Source organism: Peromyscus californicus, unplaced genomic scaffold, assembly GCF_007827085.1.
Source record: "Peromyscus californicus insignis strain IS unplaced genomic scaffold, ASM782708v3 Scaffold_13__1_contigs__length_99412109, whole genome shotgun sequence".
Classification (NCBI taxonomy): Eukaryota; Metazoa; Chordata; class Mammalia; order Rodentia; family Cricetidae; genus Peromyscus; species Peromyscus californicus.
This window is the reverse complement of record NW_026294424.1, coordinates 92,763,313-92,788,400: the sequence shown is the minus strand read 5'-3', so window position 1 is coordinate 92,788,400 and position 25,088 is coordinate 92,763,313. Positions and strand designations below refer to the sequence as shown.

General features: G+C 41.2%; 1 protein-coding gene across 3 annotated transcripts in view; it reads right to left on the bottom strand.

Moving 5' to 3' along the window:
• Positions 1 to 25,088, bottom strand: part of Arhgap24 (Rho GTPase activating protein 24) — a 664,750-nt gene that overhangs the window by 512,012 nt on the left and 127,650 nt on the right. The gene's annotated exons all lie outside the window — the stretch shown is intronic.

Sequence of the window (25,088 nt, the reverse complement as noted above, 5' to 3'; positions counted from 1 at the left end):
CTCCTCCCCTTTCCTTCCTTCCCCTTCTATCCCCTGCTTCTCTTTCCCTTCCATTGATCTGTCTCCCCCTCCCCCTCTTCTTCCTCCTGCCTATTCCTTTCTCTCCCCACTCCTCCCGTTTTCCAGGTGGCCATGGGGGGAGCATCCTCCCTCTCCATACATTTCCTCTGCTAGGATGCTCAGCCTCATCTCAGGCCCAAAGCAACAGAGTCAGCCAAGTGTGGATTCAAACCTACAGAACCACATGTCACAGAAAGTCCTCTATCGCAAGTCATTTTCTCGTATTTTATCGTACCACCAGAAATGGACTAACACAGGCCTAATTATGGGAACATTTGCGTATAATATTTGGATCAAATGACAGATCAAAATAACCAATTGTTAAGCAAATCATGTTGTGTATTTCATTTATATCAAGTTCACAACTCTGTAGATTTGGTTCTGATCCTGGCTACAGTTTAATGACAGTGTTTCAGATGGTGTTATTAATTCAAATTAACTTTTTTGTGTGGGGGAGAAAAATACATCACGTCCATGTGGACCCAAAAAGTAATAAGGAATGCGGCAGAATATGAGAAACGTGAACATCAAAGATAAGTACTTAAAGCAATTATTTAATGTAAACAGTTTAGAGTTAAAGAAACTGACTAATATAGATTTTTACTATTTAGCAAAGGAGTAAAGAAAAGAGGTTCAACCACCAATAGCCAGGATGCTTTTTCCAGTCTAGTGGAGAGCTTTCAACATTCATGATTTTTTTGTGACTGAATCTCTTTCCATATCTGCTGTCTCTTTTCTTTTTCACCACAGACATATGACAAAAGGACAGTGAAAACTGTTGTTTTCATCACAAATGATAGACAAGATTGAGGCAGATTCACCTGGAGCCACAGCTTTGATGTGAGCAAAGTCAGTACCAATGTGTTCGCTGTTCTAGAGCACAGCTCTTGAGTCCCTCAATCTTGCCAGTATTGACCTGTAGGCATTAATGCTTAGTTTTGGGACTGCCCTGTGTGTTACCAGATGCCTAGCAGCACTGTGGTCCTCTATTCACAAGACAGAACAACACATCATCCTAGTTATTCCAACCTCAATTGTCTCCTGATACTGTCAAGTTTCGCTTGTGAAGCATATCTGCCCCAGCTGAGAGTCTCTGATCCAGGTGTAATTTAGGGAAAGTCACATGACTCCTCTGCTCTCAGTAGCCAGGAAAGCCAACTAGCAAAGAGGTCTTTTACCATCTACAGCATAAGGGAGGGCTGCCCTTTGACATGCAGAAATTTTGGAGCATCAACATTTCATTTACCGTTTTTTTCCTTGTGATAGGACCAAGGAGTTCACCATCTCTTACTATAAGGTTGTTGGGACACAAATAATCCTTGTCCAATGTTACTCTGTTACTGAAAGATTCCTGCATTTTTCTTGCGTCTCATTTTTCTGAGCTGGTCTAGCAGGCTAAGGAACAAAACTCAGGAGTGCCATGCATGACTGCAGAGGTTGCACCCACCCAACATGAAAGCATCCACTGGAAGCTGCAAATGAGAAATGAAGTATAATTCATGCCCTAAACTCAAGGTCTGAGAACTGGAATATCGTTCCATTGTTCACCAAAGAAAAATAAAGAAGCGCTTTGCAAACATACCTAAAGGTACCATTTGGGCAGGAAGTGCTTTGGGAGTATGTTCAAAGGGAATTGAAGAGGAAATTGGAGATGCTGGAGGGATAGAAACACAATATCAATTGGGCATGGATAACACCATACATCTGATGGTGTCTCTGACATAGTCAAATTCAGAGACAGCTGTGCAATATACAGGTCACTAGGACTTAGTCAGCAAGATGCTTCAGATCTTCAGAGGTTGTACAGAAGGAGAGTGGGAGAAAAGTAGAATTATAACTAATCCAACCCAGACCCTACAGAAGGCTTGAAGAACTAACAGATGCTGGACAGAAATGCCTCACCTATAGACAAGAGAGGGACAGAAACTTTGCCACAGTCAACAGCCTGGTAACTGGGAGTTCTTGTAGGGGAAGACTTTGTCTGCCTCCTCCTTGTCTCCAAACTGAAGGTTCCACCCACAGAGAATAAGGAGAGGCCCCCCTATGCCCAGGCACTGCAACCAGAGACAGAACTACATATCAAACCATAGAGAAACCCGTTTGATTCTTATACTGCACTAACCATGGTAGTTGAAGTGTGATTCCTCTAAGGAATGGCTACCTCGAAGAAAGGGGAACGCCAGAGGGAGGCTGTTCTCAACCATTTTGGAGAAGGTAAAACCACCTCCTGTCTTTATTCTACATGGTGAGTCACTGAACAATTGACACTCAGACACTCACAAATTAATTCTTAAAACTTTACATTCTTAAAAATCATGAGTTAAAACTACATGAATGGGCATAAGCCTTTTTTTTTTCTTTTTTTTCCAATGACTATGTATTCCCACTAGGGGCTTGCAATTATCAGTATTTGCTATTATTTCATAATTTGTGGAGCTTGGACTGGTAAACCCTCATTATTAGGGTAAGGAAACCAATTCTTAGAAATACAATCCTTAGAGTAATCCTCCAAATTAGGAACATATCCTGATTGAATTAAGACTTGTGACAATTACCGGTTCCTTAAAAATCACCCTCCTGTTTTACCCATATACCTTCTTCAGTGCTGCAGGGAAAAATCCAGATATTTTTATGCACAGTCAAACAAGCCAGCTTTTAAATCTCTTTTGCAGAGGGCTTTTTCATTATCCACAAGAAAACAGGAGCCTGCAGGACACACGTTTCCTATTTTTTAATGAGGCAAGGCCTTAGCAACCACTTGACAAGGAAGCAGATTTCCTGAGCACCCTGCTGCTCTCTAATTCCTTGTGATTCTTCCGAAAAAGAGCCCCTAATGGCCAGCATAGTGAAGCTCACACGCATCCTCATGCCCTGCAGCTCACTGCTGTTCTCAGCACCGATGGCACTTGTCTGCTGTGTGGCACAGGGTAAGGGCATTCTCTTCATTTCAAGGAAATTCTTGACATCTTAAAAATGTAAAAGGGAGATAGAAATCTACGTTCTTTTATTTCTGTTACTTTGGCCTATTAATTTCTCTGTAAAGGCCAGAGACTAAGGTATCTAGTAGTCCAGATGAAAAGGAAAAGACACATATAAGAGGCTCAGCCAAAAGCTTTGGAGTATAAAGTAATTCAGTCCCCTGATCTCCTTAGTCTGGGAATATTCTCAGCTGTGACTCTCTAATGGCTGTTTGTTATATTTACTCACACAGACTTCACTAAAGCATTTACTTATCTACGTGTCTGTTTTCATTCTGAAGATACAGATTGCCAATCACCTATGTAATCTATTGTCTATGTAAAAGAGAATTCCAATTTTGTTGGAGGGGCGAGGAGTTTAACTAGAAAACTACAATTCCCAGCATTCCTTATATCCAGCTTGATCATGTGACTAGATTCTGACCAATGAGATTTAAACATGAGCTGTTGTGCTATGCACAGAAACACATTTAAAGATGTGCTAGGCATCTGCTGCCAGTTTCCTGTTTCTGCAAATTTCAATGGTAGTTTTGAAACTATCAGAGACTTCGAGGGTAGGAAGTGATGTCAAAATTGGAAACCAGACAGAAAAAAACCTGTGTCTGGAAACTGTACACAATCGTATCACTTATACTGACTTTTCATACGTGTTTACACAGCATTTAATCATCATTCTGAGAAGAGGTCATGGCTAACTGTGGTTCCATTGGGGTTGCACTGTAACTTCTCAGAGGAAGTCAAGAGCCAAAACTCAACACAAGACCCAGACATTAGAGAAGACACAAGGATAACTGACTGACAGGTAATGTTATGTGGAATCCAGAATGGATCTTGGGACAGAAAAGGACATTAGTGACAAAACTGAGGAGATTAAAATAAATCCTATAATTGTAATAGATTGCACCAACATCAATGCATTGGTTTTGACAAATATGGTTACAGAAGATGTCTACACTGAAGAGGTTAGGTAATGGGGACACAAGACCACCGTCTATACAACTTCTGCACACATTTAAAATTACACAATCTTAGTGACCTTCAATTATAAAATACAAGTTAACAGAGTAGTCAAAGGTAAAGTAGTGGCAGTGCTGTGTCGGGAGCAGAAGAGAAATGGATGCCCAAGTGAGAAAGTTAGCAGGGGGTTGTTCAGTTTCCTCCTCTGTGGATCTAGCCCTTTCCAAGACAGTGTGAATGTGTGTGTGTGTGTGTGTGTGTGTGTGTGTGTGTGTGTGTGTATGTGTGTGTATATACATGTATATGTGTGTATGTAAACATGCATTATCTGACTATCTGCTTTTGGCTCATTCCACCTGTGATTTCCAAGTCCATTCATTTTTTTTATGCCAACAACGATTTTCTTCTTTCTGTCTGAATAATACTCCACTATGTAAATAGCACATTTTATTATCCATTAATCCTTTGAGATGTGGCTCCTTCACAGCAGAAGGCACATGTAGACCCAGCTACTCCAGCTGGCTCTCTTGGCACCTGCTGTCAGCGACAAGATGATGCCTCACAGGTCTCAAAGATGCCAGGCCGGGGCAGCTGCTGCTCCCGGCCGTGGGGGCTTCTGAAGCAGCTGCTCTGTCCTGGGCTCTGCTTTCTAGTTCTCCTCCATGTGTCCGAGGTCCCACGCTCGGAAAACCAAAGCACACACCTGCTCTACCCTAAGTGACTTTTTTCTAAGCCTTCACAATATCCCCATACCTAAAGTCTATAGTTTTCAAACTTCTCAAAAACCTTACCCATACTCAGCACTCACTCAGACTCATTCCATACCACACTCAAACTACACAACATACCCAGATGTTCACACTTTCAAACTACTTTCTCAGACCTTAAAAAAAAATCACAAACTCAAACTTTTGTGACTTATATACTTGCTATAGCTCTAACTTTAGCTCCTCTGGCTTTTTAAAATATCTTCACACAGCTGTCTACTATTATCCTGTTTTATATATACAATTTACTCCTGAGAATAAATCACTGTACTACCATTATTCTTATCTGAGCACTCACTTCAATCTGTGGTGTCCTTCCCTTTTTCCTCTGTATTCAAGCCCCACAGTCTGGGAATCATTTGCCAGGTCCCATCTGACTACCAAACAGTCTTGAATGGAGGAGTGAGAATTAACAAATAATTAATATGAAAAATAGAGATGTAGATGACATAAAAGAAAAAGACAGAGACACAGAATAGCATCAGAAGGGCTCTGAGTCAATACCATAGCCATCCTGAGTTTATTTCTCAGGGCCTTTTTATAACCAAAGCAGGGGAGGCAAAAGACCTCCCCATCTCAAGGACACCAGGGCTCAAGGCACAAACAAATATAAACAGCTCCTTAATTCTCAAGACACATGGTAACCACACACTTGGCCAAACCTCCTGTTATCCAGCCCTAAAGTGCTAAGAAAAGTTTGAACTCTCAGACCTGAGTCAAGATGGAATCAAGGCATAAACTGGAATCCTTTGGGTATTCTCACACTTGCAACCCTGTCTACCATGTGTAGGTTTAACAAAAACTGTAACAGAGTGAAAGGAAGGAGCCAAGGCAGGGAAGGAAGGAGGAGGTGGAGGAATAGCGCATCATGAAGCAGCCAGAACATTCTCAGGAGGTACAGTTTAGGCATGTGTAAGCCTGTCTCCTGGAGCATCCCTGGCTCTCAACCTACTTCCAATCCTCTGATCTATAGTTGACCTCACTGCCACATCATGACTAATGTAATGCTGGTTTGCTCTCTGACACACTTTAAAGATCTTCTTGCTGAAGAATACTTGAAACACACAAGCTTGTAAACCTAAGCCACATGTCCTCTCCAGCAAGCCTATAGAGCCACTGCGGTTATCTTACCTTCTCTTGTCCTTTTCTACAAACCTGCCTGATCCTCTGAGACTGTCCAAAGTGAGTGAAACTACATCGCGATGCCTAAAATAATCCTCCCCCCACATGGAAACTCACCAAACCCTGAGTGACAGTGCTGTGGATATCATTCTGTATAAACAAAACACTGATTGGCCAGTGGCCAGGCAGGAAGTATAGGCAGGACAAGGAGAGAGGAGAATTCTGGGAAGTGGAAGGCTGAGGCAGAGTTACTGCCAGCCGCCGCCATGACAAACAGCATGTGAAGATGCCAGTAAGCCACAAGCCACGTGGCAAGGTATAGATTTATAGAAATGGATTAATTTAAGCTATAAGAACAGTTAGCAAGAAGCCTGCCACGGCCATACAGTTTGTAACCAATATAAGTCTCTGTGTTTACTTGGTTGGGTCTGAGCGGCTGTGGGACTGGCGGGTGACAGAGATTTGTCCTGACTGTGGGCAAGACAGGAAAACTCTAGCTACATGACAAACTCTTCTCCATCTAAATAGTATAACACAGCCAAGATTTCAGGGGGGCAGCTCCTGTGCCCTGACCACCCAGGGGGTGATAACATGAGGCCAGGGGTGCAGCTGGCACCTGACTCCAGTCTGTTTTCTTCTTTCACACAATATTCCAGGGTGCAGTTACAAATAGGCTTCTCATGAGCAAAATCATCTGTCTTCTAGCAAGCTATGGTATGATGGGCTTTAAAAGCTTGTGTGTGTGTGTGTGTGTGTGTGTGTGTGTGTGTGTGTGTGTGTGTGTATGTGTACAAATGTGCACAACATGGCATGTGTGTGGTTGTCAAAAGACAACTTGCAGTAGTGTGTTCTCTCCTACCATGTGGGTCCAGGTGACCAAACTCAAGTCACCAGGCTTGGCAGCCAGTGTCTTTGCCCACTGAGCCATCTTACCAGCTCAGCATGCTGGCTTGAAACCTAGACCCTTGCTTGCATGTCTTCGTTCTATTGAGAACCTGGAAAGGTCTGCTTGATGAAGAGACACTTTAAATTCCCATGTCACAATGAAGGATGACATTAAAGCCCTCGAGGTGCTGTGGCCAGACCTCCCGTTACATGGGAGCTTCACCTGTAGCATATTTATGTGGTGCAGACACATCCACGATTACTGGAACTCCGCATGGCTTCTGCACTCCTTCTACAAAAGAAAGTGTTGGTAGAAACAATACAGGGGACTGACAAGATAATAAATTCAGTGCCTTTCAATCAATAATTGTTTCACCACAGAAATTTTAGCTTTAATCCCTCTGGAATTTAATCCCTATGACATGGAACTCTCTACTGCCTCCAAGTTGAACTTGAGGCAGTGGTAGAGCTAGATACTTGAGAAAATATCCCTGTGGATAATAAGAACATAGCTAAAAGACAACAGCCAGAGGGATGGATTCAGAAGCGATTCACAGCTGCCATAACTGAGGAAAAGCATTGGCCGTAGAGAACAAAGAAGCAAGGACCTAGGAACCATTAGTGGCTGACAGACAAGCAATAAAGTATAAGGAAAGGGAAATTCGCCATAGGAAAGGTTTTGATAAGGGACCCCAATACTAACCTCAAAGCCAAGAGTAATCCTTCTGCACAAAGTTTCAGCCTCAGGAAGTTCTCTGGAAATATAGTGCGTTATGGGGCAAGAGAGATGGCTCTTCCAGAGAACCCAACTTTGAATCCCAGTACCCATCATGTCAGGCAGCTCACAGCTGCATGTAACTTCAGTTGGCTCTGAGGGTACCCCCACCACACATACACAGCATACACTTACACAGACAAATACCAGTAAACAAAAATAAATTTAAAATGTATGTTTCATGTATACATGAGAAAGGGAGAATGTCTATGTAAATGCTCGCACCTGTATGAGTAACAAGACGTTAAGCAGGATCTTTCAGTTGAAGTGTATTTCAATTTTACGTGCTCACTGTAGACACAAATAAGGCTAAAATTGTCCTTTCAAATACAGTAGAAATGTACTACTCCTGCATATAGAACCTGAAATATGTCTTTTTTGCCAGTTTCTTTCTGCTAACTGCTGGTTCTAGAAAGTCATCATTGAATGCCCCTGACACTCAACACTTGGCTTCTACGATAACAGACAGCTGTCTGTCCATTTGTATACACATTCTCAAATGGGAAAGGGAATAGTCTATTCATGCTCATCTTCCATTAATGACAGATAACCTCATGGACCTATAGAGATAAAAAAAAAATGAAAAAGAGAAGAGCTATTCTATAGATTCAAAAAATACTTAAATATGAATTACATTCTGGGGTCCAGAGTTATGGCTCAGAGGGTATGGGAGCATACTGCTCTTTCGAAAGACCTCAGTTCAGTTGCTTTATCAGGGTGTTCACAATTGCCTTAATTGCAGTTCCAAGGGATCTGGAACCTTCTCTGGCATATGAGGAAACCATGTAGGTACCTCATACACTTATACTGATACACATACACATGAATAAAATTAATAAACCTTAAAAATAATTATATTCTATGTAAGTCATACCAATTAAAAGGCACAGCATCTAACAGTTTCTTAGTCTTTTCTTAATGTGTTAGTGAAGTGAAAATTTTCAGCTTGAAATAAGTTGCTGATTTGGGTGAATAAAAGTAACACTTTGGAGTCATTACACTATTAAGCAGCTGAAAGTGGCTGGTTTTATGCTAATTGGGCATGAATGTTTATCATGGGATGAGAGGTAATTATCAGCCTATAATTAAAATATTTTGGTGTTCAAGTAGAAGTTTCCAGAGATGGAGTACTAGAATGGAAAGAGCCCTAACTACTTAAAGTCTCCCAATAGAAGCAAGGCTTACTGGCTGAAAGGAAATAGGGAATAAAACTTTGCTAGAACTTTTGCATTAAGTTCATCTATGGCACTTGTCCAAGGTTAATACTCAGTCTATTAAAAAAGAAACCCAACGTTTATATATCCACAAACCACTGTTCCAAAATCAAGGGGTTGGGGGATCCCTATGCATTCTGTTCTTGGAGCTAATAAAAATGAATCAAGGAAAAATGGAAGTGGCTGTGTGCCAAAATTACTCTTCAGCTGAGCACTACAGAGAGAGAACAATGTTTGAAGTTTTCAAATAAAATGAAAAGTGAGAAGTTTTGCTAACAGAAGGGCCCCGCTCTCCCCTCCACAGCTTTAAACACTTCAATGGCATTTGGAAAACAATTTCCATGAAGTTTAGTGAATTTTTTTATAAAATTCAAAAATTTTAGGACTTGGATTAAAAAAATTGGAAATTTAAATTTTTAATAGTTTAAGAGAATTTAGAGATAATACTCTTCATCCAATGTCAGGCTAAAAAAAATCTCAAAGAAAATTTAAGTATCCTTTAATAATGGAATAGTCACTCTGGGGAGGAAACCTTCCAGGTGGTCATCAAAACAGTGACAGGATATAGATAATGAACGATATGCCTATTCATAAACTCTTTTCTTACAGTACTGAAATTTTGTTTTTTCAATTCTTCTTTCTTGTACCAACTTATGTCCCTCCCTAAAGCTTGGCTAGTGCCTCTATCAAATGTAGCAAATAATAAACATTGTCACCATTTGTTTTCTCATAGCTTAGAAATGTAGCAAACGCACTTTGGTGTGAAGGTTCTTTCACAGTCCACAGTTGATTCAGTGTTGTATTCTGTAGTCAGACTTGGTTCCTACCTTTACTGCCTCTTTGGATAATGGTTTAATGCCTTTCTGCTTCAGTTTCCTCATCTGTAAAATACTTCTGTCTTAGTTCAGGTTTCTATTGCTGTGAAGAGACACCATGACCACAGCACCACTTATAAGGATAACATTTAGTTGAGGAGGCTCACTTACAGTTTCAGAGGTCCAGTCCATCATCATTAGGACAGAAAGCATGGCAGTGTGTGGGTAGATGTGGTGCTGAAGCAACTAAAAGTTCTACAGCTTGTAGGTAACAGGAAGTTGACTGACTGTCACACTGAGGGAAGCTTGAGCAAAAGAGACCTCAAAGCCTGCCCCAACAGTGACACACTTCCTCCAACAAGGCCACACCTGTTTATAGTGCCACTCCCTTTGGGGGGCATTTTCTTTCAAACTACCACAGTGGCTCACAGCAACACTAGTATCGGTATCACATGGTCTTTAAAATGTGTAGATGAAGTCAAATACAATGACCTTGATATAAAAATAGTCTAAGTGTGGAATAATGTCCTATTGTTACATTTACTGAGATCTAGGCACTGTGCTTCAAAAACCCCCATATCGAAGAGTATCACCCAATATTTGTCATTACAAGGACAGAAAATGCCAAGCCAACAATTCCTTAAGCATTATTCAAGGGAGAAACTTCCTGCTTATAATGCCACTTATATGTTGTATGGCAGTAGTCCTGGGGAGATGTAAACAAATGTCTACACATCCTAGACAGAGAACTGATGACAGTCCAAAGTAAGGATTCCAGTTAAGTCCAACTTGGTGAACAATGAATTATTTATAGGAATATGAGTGAGGGGTTACTTAAAGGAACAGAAATGACTCAAAGACAGCTACATCTTCAAACCCCACAAAGAACAACTCAGTGAGTCAGAGTACATTCCAGGCAGCTTGGCTGGTCTTTGTTTCTTCCAGGCTCCTTGGCTCCTTAGAGCCTCTTCTAGGCAGCTTAGTTTGTCTAAGAGTGTCTCTCAGAAGTCCTTACTGCTTATATATACCTAGGCAATCTGGTCGGTTTCAGGAACTTCCTGGAATCCCCGAGTTGTCTGCTTCCTGTACTTAATGAGATTCCCTGTAGGAAGGAATGTTTTGCCTCCTTTCAAACATCCTGTGTCTTAATGAGCCTCCCTCCAAGAAGCTGTGAATCTCAGAGGAAACTGCTACACAGTGCTTGGTACCATTGTTTAAGTCACTTAACACAGGAAGCTTAATGGAAAAACACACTGACAAATGATATACCAAAAGCAATTTGCGTTATTTGGAAAGGCCTTGGTATTAGGCAACAAGTGATTGTTCCTATTCTTTTAAAGAATATCAAGTCAAGAATTTTCACTTGTGATCTTTTTTCCCCCATAAAGTCTATAATACTGTCATGTCTACATGCCACCATCTTTTCCAGCTCAAAATGGCTCATGTGCTTTGCAATATCTAAGACATTAACCACTGAATAATATCTTGCTTTCTCTGTGCTGAGGACCAGCTCCTGATTTAAACCCTGCCTGGTGCCCCAGGGCACAATAAGAGAGTGGGAATGTTGCTGTTTTCTTTTCATTGTTGTTGTTTCTGTTTTCTTCATTTTTCATTTATTTGTCCTAACTTGTTACAAGGTAATAACTTCCTGACCCTGGGATTTTTGTGGACCTTTGCCTCATATATTTGGAAAGAGTTTTCTTTTTCCATTTTATTTGAGATAAATCATCTGAAAGCCATGCTGCTGATGGCCCTGGGTCTTTAGACTAGTTCTTTGAAGGCACTGTCTCAGGGACTAATGTTGAACCTAGAACTAGCCTGAGTATGCAGGAAACTTGAAGCCACCAGGAAGGAAGCAGGCAAGCAGAACTTCATCCTACCCTAGAACTTGGCCAAGAGGTCTAAAGGAGCTTTTCTGAGACTGTGACATTAGATGATGGCTAGGGTTAACCCACTGACAAACTGCCACATTTTCCTCCCAGGTCTTCATCCTCACTCTGCTGTTCCCAGAATTCTCAGATACACACTGCAAAAAATTTGTGGGGTATTAATGCAAATCTAACAAAAGTTCAGAGAGAGGCAATTATTCTGAGATATTTGGAAGCCAATGCACAGAAATGTTTCAGAGATATTCAGGTGTGACTCCATCTTCCCAGCTAACTAACATCACAGGAACTCAACACTACCAGTTCCAAGTTTGGCCCGGGAACAGAGGACATCTGACATGATTAAATAAATTGAAACAGGAGCGCAGAGGTGGTTCCCACATGTAGTGGAGGGCAAGCATGGGCCGAAAGGAGAAGAGGAGAAAATGCCAGCATCCATTTTCCACCCAACATGATTCTGATTGTTCTAGAATGCCCCAAACAGAAAGAACCCAGAGCAAGAGAAAACCCTATTAAAAGTGCCCCTCATGTTTCCTTTCTTTATAATTACCCCAACTTGTTTAAGTTCTTTATTCTTCAAAAGGGAGAAAAAGGAAGAGTAAAGTAAAAGGAGGGGTGTGTGTGTGTGTGTGTGTGTGTGTGTGTGTGTGTGTGCGCGCGTGCGTGCGTGCGTGTGCAAGTGTGCACGCACGCACGCATGTGTGCACACTGCTCTCTTTGTCATCTCATAGCTAATCTCACTCACCTACACTGTTTGTTCTGTTATAAACTGACTGCTTCATATGCTGGCAGGTTCTCCTAGTCCACATTCATTCTGCACAAACTCTTAGGAAATATGCTTTTACCACGTATGAGCAAGCATACGGGTGTCCAGAGTATAAGTGGGTTTTCATTTCCAGGAGAAAAGCTGATTATGAGGAGTTATGTCATCACACTAATTACAATCTGAGCTCAACACATTTATTAATTCCACATGTTCATCCCTCCACACTGGCCTGAGGGTGGGAAGAAATGAAGCCACAGCAGAATAGCTGAACTCAGGTTTCTCTGACATGGCAGGGTTATAAGGGCTTCATAGCTGGACCATTCTTTGTCTAGATCACTTCATTATACACTGTTTATTAAGCAGGAAGAAACCAGCACAGCATGGTAGCCATATTCACAGAGGATAACAAGATACAATGTCTGGGATACAAAGGCTCTAGAAAACGCCACCCTTTTTTCTTAACTATACTCAGGAGAGAAATTGGATTTTGTATATTGGAGTTTAAGGTCAAGTTTACGAAATCGTAAGTGTTACATTTATTTAAATCTGTGGCATTTGAATTAAGTTCTCTTGGTTTTGTGGTCCCTTATAGGAGCATTTATTTTTTATTTTTTTTTTAAATTTATTTTAATTTATTTTGCAATACAATTCAGTTCTACATATCAGTCACGGATTCCCTTGTTCTCCCCCCTCCCGTCCCCCTCACCTTCCCCCCAACGCCACCCCCCCCATTCCCATCTCCTCCAGGGCAAAGCCTTCCCCACAGACTGAGGTCAACCTGGTAGACTCAGTCCAGGTAGGTCTAGTACCCTCCTCCCAGGCCAAGCCAAACAATCCTGCATAGGCCCCAGGTTTCAAACAGCCAACTCATGCAATGAGCACAAGATCTGGTCCCACTGCCTGGATGCCTCCCAAACAGATCAAGCCAATCAACTGTCTCACCCATTCGGAGGGCCTGATCCAGTGGGGACCCCTCAGCCATTGGTTCATAGTTCATGTGTTTCCATTCATTTGGCTATTTGTCCCTGTGCTTTATCCAACCTTGGTCTCAACAATTCTCGCTCATATAAACCCTCCTCATTCTCGTTGATTGTACTCCCAGAGATCCACCCAGGGCCTAGTCATGTATCTCTGCATCCAGATCCCTCAGTAGTTGGATGAGGTTTCTAGCACAACAATTAGGGTGTTTGGCCATCCCATCACCAGAGTAGGTCAGTTCGGGCTGTCTCTCGACCATTGCCGGCAGTCTGTTGTGTGGGTATCTTTGTGGATTTCTGTGGGCCTCTCTAGCACTTTGCTTCTTCCTGTTCTCATGTGGTCTTCATTTACCATGGTCTCCTATTCCTTGTTCTCCCTCTCTGTTGTTGATCCAGCTGGGATCTCCCGCTCCCCCAAGCTCTCTTTCCCTCGACCCTCGCCTTTCATTACCCCCACTCATGTCCAGGCTGTTCATGTAGATCTCATTCCATTTCTCTGTCATTGGGCGATCCCTGTGTCTTTCTTGGGGTCCTGTTTTCCGGGTAGCCTCCCTGGTGATGTGAGTAGCAGACAATTCATCCTTGTTTCATGTCTAGTATCCTGCTATGAGTGAGTACATACCATGTTTGTCTTTCTGAGTCTGGGTTACCTCACTCAGGATGATTTTTTCTAGATCCATCCATTTGTCTGCAAACCTCATGATGCCATTGTTTTTTTCTGCTGAGTAGTATTCCATTGTGTATATGTACCACATTTTGTTTATCCATTCTTCAGTTGAAGGGCATCTGGGTTGTTTCCATGTTCTGGCTATTACAAACAATGCTGATATGAACATAGCTGAACAAGTGCTCTTATGGTGTGGTTGAGCATTTCTTGGGTATATGCCCAAGAGTGGTATAGCTGGATCTTGGGGGAGATTGATTCCCAATTTTCTAAGAAAGCGCCATATTGATTTCCAAAGTGGTTGTACAAGCTTGCATTCCCACCAGCAGTGGAGGAGAGTTCCCCTAGCTCCACATCCTCTCCAGCATAAGGTGTCTTCAGTGTTTTTGATCTTAGCCATTCTGACAGGCGTAAGGTGGTATCTCAGAGTTGTTTTGATTTGCATTTCCCTGATGATTAGGGATGATGAGCAATTCCTTAAATGTCTTTCGGACATTTGAGTTTCCTCTGTTGAGAATTCTCTGTTTAGTTCTATAGCCCATTTCTTAATTGGACTGTTGGGCATTTTGATGTCTAATTTCTTGAGTTCCTTATATATTCTGGATATCAGTCCTCTGTCAGATGTGGGGTTGGTGAAGATCTTTTCCCATTCTGTAGGCTGTCGCTTTGCCTTGTTGACCGTATCCTTTGCTCTACAAAAGCTTCTCAGTTTCAAAAGGTCCCATTGATTGATTGTTTCTCTCAGAGTCTGTGCTACTGGTGTTCTATTTAGGAAGTAGTCTCCAATGCCAATGCGTTCAAGACTACTTCCTACTTTCTCTTCTAGCAGGTTCAGAGTAGCTGGATTTATGTTGAGGTCCTTGATCCACTTGGACTTAAGTTTTGTGCACGGTGATAGATATGGATCTATTTGCAGCCTTCTACATGTTGATATCCAGTTTTGCCAGCACCATTTGTTGAAGATGCTTTCTTTTTTCCATTGTGCACTTTTGGCTTCTTTGTCAAAAATTATATGTTCATAGGTGTGCGGATTAATGTCAGGGTCTTCAATTCGATTCCATTGGTCCACATGTCGGTTTCTATGCCAGTACCAAGCTGTTTTTATTACTGTAGCTCTATAGTAGAGCTTGAAGTCAGGGATCGTGATGCCTCCAGAAGTTGTGTTATTGTACAGGATTCCTTTGGCTATCCTGGGTTTTTTGTTTTTCCATATGAATTTGAGTATTATTCTTTCCAGGTCTGTGAAGAATTGTGTTGGTATTTTGATGGGGATTGCATTGAATCTGTAGATTGCTTTTGGTAAGATTGCCATTTTTACTATGTTAGTCCTGCCTATCCATGAGCATGGGAGATCTTTCCATTTTCTGACATCTTCTTCAATTTCTTTTTTCAGGGACTTAAAGTTCTTGTCATATAGGTCCTTCACTTGCTTGGTTAGTGTTACCCCAAGGTATTTTATGTCATTTGTGGCTATAGTAAAGGGTGATGTATCTCTGATTTCCTTCTCCACTTCTTTGTCCATTGTATATAGGAGGGCTACTGATTTTTTTGAGTTGATCTTGTATCCTGCTATGTTGCTGAAGGTGTTTATAAGCTGTATCAGTTCCTTGGTGGAATCTTTGGGGTCGCTCAAGTATACTATCATGTCATCTGCAAATAGGGAAAGCTTGACTTCTTCCTTTCCAATTTGTATCCCCTTAATCTCCTTATGTTGTCTTATTGCTCTGGCTAGAACTTCAAGTACTATATTGAATAAGTATGGGGAGAGTGAGGAGCATTTATTTTAAACAACCCTTTCTGAATTTTTGACATAATAGGAATTAGAAGGACATGATACAGAGAAATAATTGAAAGGCAAGACTATAAGTAAGAAAACCATATATACATATACATATACATATACATATATATACATATATATATATATATATATATATATACACACACACACACACCTTTGTGGGCTGGGGAGATTGCTTAGTGCAAAAGGTAAATGTGGTGCAAGTATGTAGTCCTAAGTTAGAATCTCCAGAACTCATTAGGGCATACATGTCGGTAATCATAGTGCTCCTGTGAAGAGATGGGTAGTAGAAACAGGATCCATGGAAATGTGTGATTAGCCTGGAGAACACAGCAAAGAAATCTTTTCTCAGCAAGGTAACAGCTGCCTGTGAGGCTGTGCTCTGACCTCCAAACATGCACTGTGGTCCATGCATACCCACACTTTCACATACATGAATACACACACATGTCACATACACACAGAAAGAACAATTTTTGAAGCATGTTAGTCAGCAGGGATAAAAGGTAATGGTGCACAAAAAGGAACAGGGGTAGGTTATGTTGTTGAGCTATGTGACTGGCTGGGAACTCACTATTTTGTAAGTTATTTCATTTGACTCTCTAAAACACTATGCTTTGGGATACTGTTGTCCACATTTGCATAGATGAATAAATGGTTTCATAGAACCAGAGTTACTTATTGACACTCACACAGTAAGTAGCAGACTGAAATTTTGATCCTGAACATTTACATATTTTATGATGCGTACTTGACTTGGTCTGGTGTACACGGAAATTTGAATCCCAGTCAGGAGACTAGCTTGTTTTTCCTGTATCCTCTCCACCTTCCCAAATGCAATGGTGCATCACAACATCTATGACAAGCATTTTCTTGTTCCTCTGGATTTCTAGTTTCTCTTCCTTTTGGGAAGTCTCACAGCCTTCACTTACTCATCTGTACTCCCAATCTGTACTCCCATACCTCCCTTCACGGGCTTACTGGCTTACTAGTCAGTTTTCTATGTAATGCAAAGTCATCTTCTTGCAGCATTTGAGAGCAGAAGCAATGTATGGGACACTCATTTTACAAAAATGGCAAAATAATATTTTTCCTTAAATTGATCGTTGCTTAGGGTGCCATGTTGCAAGACATGTAAAACTTTTCTCTCTATATTAAAAAGTAATCTTCTGAATATTTAGTAGGAGCACCTACCTGTCTAGGGTATGGGCAGAAGATGGGAGGAGCTAAGGGGTAGAGGAACAGTAGAAAATGATAGCACCCACACTGTAAATCATGCTTACAGTACAGCAGGGATTGGTGTAAATTTATGTTTTTAATGATGCTAGTTCAAATGAGTATGACTTGTGTAAAATTTATAACACTAAAAGTCATGGATTTAAATTGCTTGTCTTCATTCAAATGAAACATGCACAGGAAATGAAGTTTTGTAATTTTGTTCCAACTCCTACCATCAAACAGTCCATGGGCTTACAAAAGAACAAGGTGGGGGAAAAGAATATACACATTATTAAAAAACCACAGATGCTCAAGGAACACATGAAAAAGATTCCACGTCTTTAGCTATAAAGGAAATGTAAGTCAAAGGTACACTGGAATTATGTCTCCCCACAGTCAGAACAGCTGTCTTCAAGAAAGCAGACAACTATAAGTACAGCTAGAAGATGGAGGGCAGGGAACACCTGTATGGTGGTGGTGGGAATATAGATAAGTTCAGCCACCATGAGAATGAGTTTGAGTGCTCCTCAAAATGTAAAATAGAACTGCCATGTGATCTTACTATGACACTCTTGAGTTTACACAGAAAAAAAAAAGTCAACATACAATAGAGATACTTGTATACCGATGTTTATCATGGCCCTATTCACAATGGCCATGTTATTGAATCAGCTGAATTACCCATCAATGGGTGAAGGATAAATAAAATATGTACACAATAGAGTATGACTTGACCATAATGAAGAAATGCATGTTGTTATTTGCAGGAAACTGGATGGAATTGGTGAACATCATGTCAAGTGAAATAAGCCAGACTCAGGAAGACAAGTGTTACATGCTTCCTATTCCATGTGGAATGGAGCAAGGGGACAGATACGAAAGTAAAGAGAATGACCTGAGAAGAGCAAGGGAATCAGTGAGAGAGGAGGGTGCGTTGGTTACTTCCTGTGGCTGTGATAGAACATGGAGCACAAATCTTAAAAGGTCTTATTAATAAAAACAAACCCAGAGCCAGGTGTTGGGGTGAACACTGAAAGATCAGAAAGACAGAACATGCCACAGCTAACCGCACCTCACCATCTTCCCAGCCAATCCTGTTTCCTCAAACTGGAAGCCTCTGTGTCCTCATCTGAATGGGTCTAGGCTGAACTGCTGCTAAAAGCCTAAAAGCTTAACAAAGACTCTAGTTCCTGGTCCTCACGTCTTATATACCTTTCTGCTTCCTGCCATCACTTCCTGGGATTAAAGGCATGTGCCTGGCTGTTTCCAGTGTGGCTTTGAACTCACAGAAATCCAGATGGATCTCTGCCTCCAAAATGCTAGGATTAAAGGCGTGAGTGCCACCATTTTCTGGCCTCTATGTCTATCTAGTGGCTGTTCTGTTCTCTGACCCCAGATAAGTTTATTAGGGTACACAATATATTGGGGAACACAACATCACCACAAGAACACCATGACCAAGGCAACTTATAGGTTTATTTATGCATAGGGTACCAGACGGACAAGAGTTAATCAGGCAAAGTGGTATGGCCAGAAATAGCAGGAAAGGAGGCAGCAGCAGGAAGCTGAGAGCTCATCTCAACTATGAGCATGAAACAGAGAGGAAACCAGAGTAAAGTGAGAGTTTTAATTCTCAAAGCCCACCTCCAGGGACTACTTCCTCCAGCACAGCCGCAGTGACTGCTTCCTCCGGCATGGCCGCAGTGGCTACTTCCTCCAGCACGGCTGTGTAGATGTAACCAACTGTCTTATTAAATAAGAAACACAGAGCCGATTCAGAAAAGAAACCCAAGAGGTCAGAGCTAAGAGCCTCACCCTTCCTGATTCAGCGATCCTCTTCAGCCAAGAGAGCTCTCCGAAAGGGGGGCCTACTTCCTGTGTGTATGTCTTTATATAGTCTAGCTGTTCTGCCTTCTCATTGGTTGTAAACCCAAACACGTGACTGCCTCATCACTGCCTGAATGTACCGCCCTCCAGGTCCTTAAAGGCGTGCGCCACCGCCGCCATGCACTTCTATGGCTCTAATAGCTCTGACCCCCAGGCAACTTTATTTATTAACATACAATTAAAATCACATTTCAGTACAAGTAAAATACCACCACACGGCTGTACTACCTAGACCTCCCAAGTAGCACCACCACTGTGGACCAAATGTTCAAATGCTTGGGACTATGGGAGACATTTGTCATTTAAACCACAACAGGGGGTAATAGATATACTGTTTTAGTCACTGTTCTAAGTCTGTGAAGAGACACCATGACCAAGGCAATTCTAATAAAAGAAAGCATTTAACTGGGGGCTTGCTTAAAGTTTCAGAGGTTAGTCCATTATCATCATGGTAGGAAACATGGCAGCATGCAGACAGGTACTGGAGTAGTAACTGAGAGTTCTACATGCTGATCTGTAGGCAGAGAAAGACTCTGGGCTTAGCATGGACTTTTGAAACCTCAAAGCCCACCCCACACACTTCCTCCAACAAGGCCACACCTCTTAATTCTTCTAATCTTTTCAAATAGTGCTACTACTTGATGACTAAGCATTCAAATATGAAACTATGGGAGTCATTCTTATTCAGACCACCACAGATATGATTATGATCAAAGTACATTATATATAAATATAAAATGCCACAATGAAATTCATGTATCATTTTGTGTGAATAACATGCTAATTAAAATGTTTAAAAAATAATAATTTGAACCTGGATCCTCTGGAATGGCAGTGGTTAAGAGCACTGGATGCCATTCCAGAGGATCCAGGTTCAATTCCCAGCACCCACATCAGGAGGTTCACAACTGCCTGTAACTACAGTTCCAGGGAATCTGACACCTTTACACCAATGCACATAAAATAAAGTTAAAGTAAAAAAAAAATAATAATTTATGTTTAACCCCCTAGTGAATGAAGAACAAAAATTTATCTATCCAGAATAAAGATTCATCCACTGTGAGTAGGGCTCAATTTCTCCGAATAAAAACATTCAGTATCCTAATATTCTCTCTTCCTTAAGTCCTTCCTATGGAATAGGTGTTAGAAGAGAAAGATAAAGACTGTGATATGGAGGCTTGCCTGGGCATTGCTATCCTTCTGTCACTGGTGGGAAAGAATTCATGCTAATCTTTAGATGTGTGTACTATGTTATCCACTGTCTATAAGCAAATAGCTTTCATTGAGCTGCTCATGACATCATCTACTGGCTCCTTTACTCCTTTACTGCAGCTGAGAGCTAATATAACTCCTGATGCAGACTTTGGCTCTGAAGCCCTCACAGGAACCATCAGCTGCCTCCCCATTGCCACCTCAGCCTGCTTATATCTCCTGCTGAGTCTCTAGCTCCTCTTGCAGCCGGCTTCACAGAGCTGTCCTCACTAGTATGTGCTGTTGAGTCACAGTGTCCTCTGCAATGCCTCTGGACTGTCAGCCTTGGAATACAAACTGGAAGGTGCCCATCTGGTCCATAGTAGTCTCCTTTCCAAGATCCAGTGAGATACTAAGTCAAGAACACCAACTCTAGTGAGCCCCCAATCCATGGACCTTGTACTTTGTCCCTAACCAAAGCCTCCCGAGGAAACTGGGACATATTTGGCTAAGTGCTTTAGTATCTTCTCTTCAACCTTCTACATGTGGATCCCTGTCACTCCCTCCTTCAATGAGAGAAGGCCTATAATATCAGGAAAGAATTTCTTTCCATAGTTGGAGAAGACTGTGAACAGAGTTCTTCAAACTTTGCTTTAGTGGGCTATAGATAGAATGAAAGAGACTGACAGCCTTGGCTCAAGACAATAATAATATTGTAAGAGCTAACACTGGCCACAACTTGATTGTTCTGTCAGGGACTGAACATTAAGTGTTTCCCACTGACTCTACACTACCACTTCCTAGTACAGTCCCATGTAATATCTATCCTTGGAAAGTAGGCTAAATGTCTTGTATTTTAAAAGGCAAAAGAGGAAAGTGTATTAATAATTCTCAAACTATGTCCTAATTGTACCTTAATGTAGAGACTATATAAAGAATACTATAGTTGGTATACTCTTGGACCAGAGACTGGAATCAACAGTCTGATTCTGTAAGTAACTATTTCGCTTCACTCACCCTGTTTATAGCCTAAACCAACTCTCAGCAAAACCCCTAACAAATTATGACTACATATTAGCATGATGAACACTAAAATATTGATAACTGAAATGCTGTGAAGAAACTGGAATGAGAAATTTACACATTGCTGAAAGGTGTAAAGTCGTACAACTCTTTAGAGTCAAACTCTCTACTCATTGATCACGGATTGCTAGAACCAAATGATGCACAGTCTCATTCCTGTGTCATGTCATAGGAGACCCAAAAAGCATGGCTTTCTTTCTCTAGAATAGTGGTTCTCAACCTTCCTAATGCTGCAACCCTTTAATACAGCTCCTTATGCAGTGGTAACACCCAACCAAAAAATTACCATTATTACATCATAACTGTAATTTTGCTACTGTTATGAATTGTAATGTAAATATCTGTGTTTTCTGATCGTCTTAGGCAACCCCTGTGAAAGGGTCATTTGACCCCCCCAAAAAGGGGTCGTGACCCACAGGTGGAGAACCACTGCTCTAAGGGGACCAAAAAAGTAAGTGTTTTAGAGTAAAAAGAAAATAAATAATTAACTTTGAATTTAATTGACATAATTTTTCAAGTCAAATATGAACAAAATTATCTTCTTTACTGTTAAGGCAGGGGAAAAATTATACTTGAAATGACTTCAAATAATCATCTAAAAATATAGTTGTTAAAGCCACTCTTATAAACTTTGGCTATTAAAATATGAACAAAAATGGTTTGCAAGCATGGCTGCCTTCAATGGTTGAGAAACATAGTAGTAATAATATCAATTTTTCCTCTGTATCTAAAATTGTTCTAAATCATAAATCCTTATTTGAAATGATACTTTTTGGCCTTCCCAGTGCCTACAGGGTAAGTTCTACTCCCTTAGTGGAAATAAACATAGCCATGTAGACTCTAATCTCTTGTATTAAATAATAGCCCCTTCTCAGATCTTCAGCTGTCCTAACTTCAGGCCACCCACCCAGGGATCCTTGTGACTCTGGCATTTATACCTACTCTTTGCTTTTTCCTTTGTTATTGACATGGGTCATCCTACACAGTCCAGTTCAAGTCCTGTCTCTGCTCTGGTACATAGGCTTCGTTATTTTTCTTCTCCATGTCTACTGCTAGCATGGCAAGTTCACACTACCTCAAGACTGTTAACTTTATAACCAATGTCTCTAAAGTATATTAGATTTTTTTTTCAGGACCAGAGCAGCATTCTATTAATTCTTCCTTTGTTTTCTGTTTTTATTCTTCCACCTCAATTTACTTATTTCATTTAATCACATGACCACTTAAATAGTCAGTTGACTATTGGTACCATAAAATTGCCTATTCCTCCATCAGTAGACATTGGATTATTTTATTTTTAGATACAATGAGCATTTAATGCCACCAGGCCAAATGGAATGCTTCCACATTGCCTGTTTTTTCTTTCTATGAGACATCAGGGAGGTTCTTTATCCCAGGTGATACATCTTGAAGAGAAAGACCTGACCTTCGGTATAATATCACTTACGTTTTTTCAAATACCAAATGGGGGTGGAGAGGCATTTCTGATCATGTGAAAATCCCAAGGCTATTCTAAATGTAAAAAAATGCCATGATTCCAACAGTTGAGCTGATACAACAAGTACTCATGTAGTACTAACTATAATCAATACCCCACGATTTACAAATATTTGTTTCATCTATTCTTCATATCAGATCATGATTAGATGGAGACTGTTACTAGCCTTACATTCTTGATGAGAGGAAGGCTGCTCTTGGCCCAAAGATTTGTGGCTAACAAGTGTCAGAATGAAGCCTAGAGTCCAGAAAGCCTGACTCCAGGGCCGTGAGAGAGCTTCCCGGGCCAGAGCTTCTCCCCTCCCTTCCCCTTCCCCTGGCCCAGTGTCACCCACAAATCCATAAAGCTAATTCCAGACAAGGAGTGCTTGAACCCTCTGTGTCCAAACCTACCTTTCCTGGGCAAGTTGCTTCTTCCTCCCTCCCCAAGCCTGTCTCCACCTGTAAATCTTCCTCTTTTTAGCACAAAGGACCTGATAGCCAGGATGTCGTTGTTGGTTCTGCAAAGTTGCTACATCCTTACCTAATCTTTCAGTTACTATATGTGTTTAGCCTGAGTCATTAAACTTTTTCACTTAAAAGTAACACAGAAAGTTACTATGGTAATTACAACCACATAAAATTGAGCAAAATACAAGCGATTCTCAGTATTTCATTTTTAAGAATGCAAATTTGTCTGTTTTTTTTCTTTTTTTTGTTTTGTTTTGTTTTTTCGAGACAGGGTTTCTCTGTGTAGCTTTGCGCCTTTCCTAGAACTCGCTTTGGAGACCAGGCTGGCCTTGAACTCACAGAGATCCACCTGCCTCTGCCTCCCGAGTGCTGGACACACCCGGCAGTGTCTGTTTTTTTCAATAATTCTTTAACCATTTTTAAATTTCCAGCTCTTTGAGCTATCATTGACCTCAACCCCTTTTCTCAAATGACATTCTTCGTTTTTTTCACATGACCACATAAATCATTCTTAAAACAAAACAAAACAAAACAACAACAAAAAAAAGCCTCTATGCTTTACACATACTGTTTATCTTCAACGAGTTGTTAGGAGATCAAATTTCTTTCAAATGCTACAGTCCTAAACATCAGTATTAGCTGCGGCCATATGACATACAGATATGTCTGAAAAAGTCTAAGGATAGAAGAAAAGCAGTAAGTGGGTGAGAAGAGGTTTAGCCCCGTCTGAAAAGGTTTAGCCCCGTCTGATGGGGCGGTCATCACCAAATGAAGCAGTTATTTCTGTGTGGGCCTCTGTGGTAGTTTGAATGTAATTGGCCTCCACAAGCTCGTAGGTAGTGGCATTATTGGGAGGAATAGCCTTGTTGGATTAGATGTGGCCTTGTTAGAGGAAGTGTGTCACTGTGAAGGTGGACTCTGAGGTCTCATATTTGCCCAAGCCACACCCAGTGTCTCAGACCACTTCCTGCTGCCTATGGGTCAAGATGTAAGAACTCTCAGCTCCTTCTCCAGCACCGTGTCTGCCTGCATGCTGCCTTGCTTCCCACCATGATGATCACGGACTAAACCTCTGAACTGTAAGCCACCACAATTAAATGCTTTTCTTTATTTTTCTTTGTAAGCATTGCCATTGCCGTAGTCCTGGTGTCTCGTCACAGCAAGAGAAACCCCAAGACAGCCTCTAAAACTGGGGTTCCCACATCTGTAGGAGAACATGTGATACAAGCATGCTTTCATGTCATCTTTAAAGTGGGTAATGCTACTATTTCTAAACATGAGTAACTCCCATGAGATGATGATACGGCAGGCTCTGTTAGTCTTCAGGCAACCAGTGGGGTCCCCAGGACCAGAATAGTTTGATTATCTGATGTAAGCACAGAGGCATCAAAGAGGAGACGTGTTTCATGTGACATGAAAGAGAAGGAAAGTCTACTGGGGGTGGCAAATGTAAACAAAGATGAACAGGAGAATGGGAGTGAAGAGGAGGGGGGGAAGGGGATCAAAAACTGTGGAGGTGTGAAGGAACGGCATGGCACCTACTGCTTTATTAGTTAGTTTTAAAATACAATTTCAAAGAGTGTGAATAGAGGAAGCCTCTGTGAAACTGAAACAGGAACAATATACCTTGCAAGTTAAGGTTTCTGTTTGTAAGTAAGAATAAATTCCTGCTTCTTGGATCTGGTATAAACTGCAAAGCATGGTTTTCAACCTACACTAAGCTCTCGCCCCCACTCACGTGCTGTATACCCTTACCTTGTTCCTTCCCTTTCACTGCATTTTTCTAACAGTGTATAACTGCCAACTCTCTTGCCCCTGTGAACCCTTTATCTTTCCTATAGGAGGAACCTCAAGAGGCCAGCAGGGGCTGCTCTTTAAAAGCCTGATTTAGGGAGAGGCAGTTGGACTGGTCAGTCCCTAGTACACCCCATAGCTTGCTTCAGTTGGGTAATCATGGGTTTGGACTTTCTCCTCACAATTCTCAGGTTTAACATCTAGATCTATTGACAATGTTGATTTCAGAAGCCATGAGTTATTAAATGGAAATTCTGTGCCAGCTGCTGGATACTTCACAAGAGGCTCCCAAGTCAATACA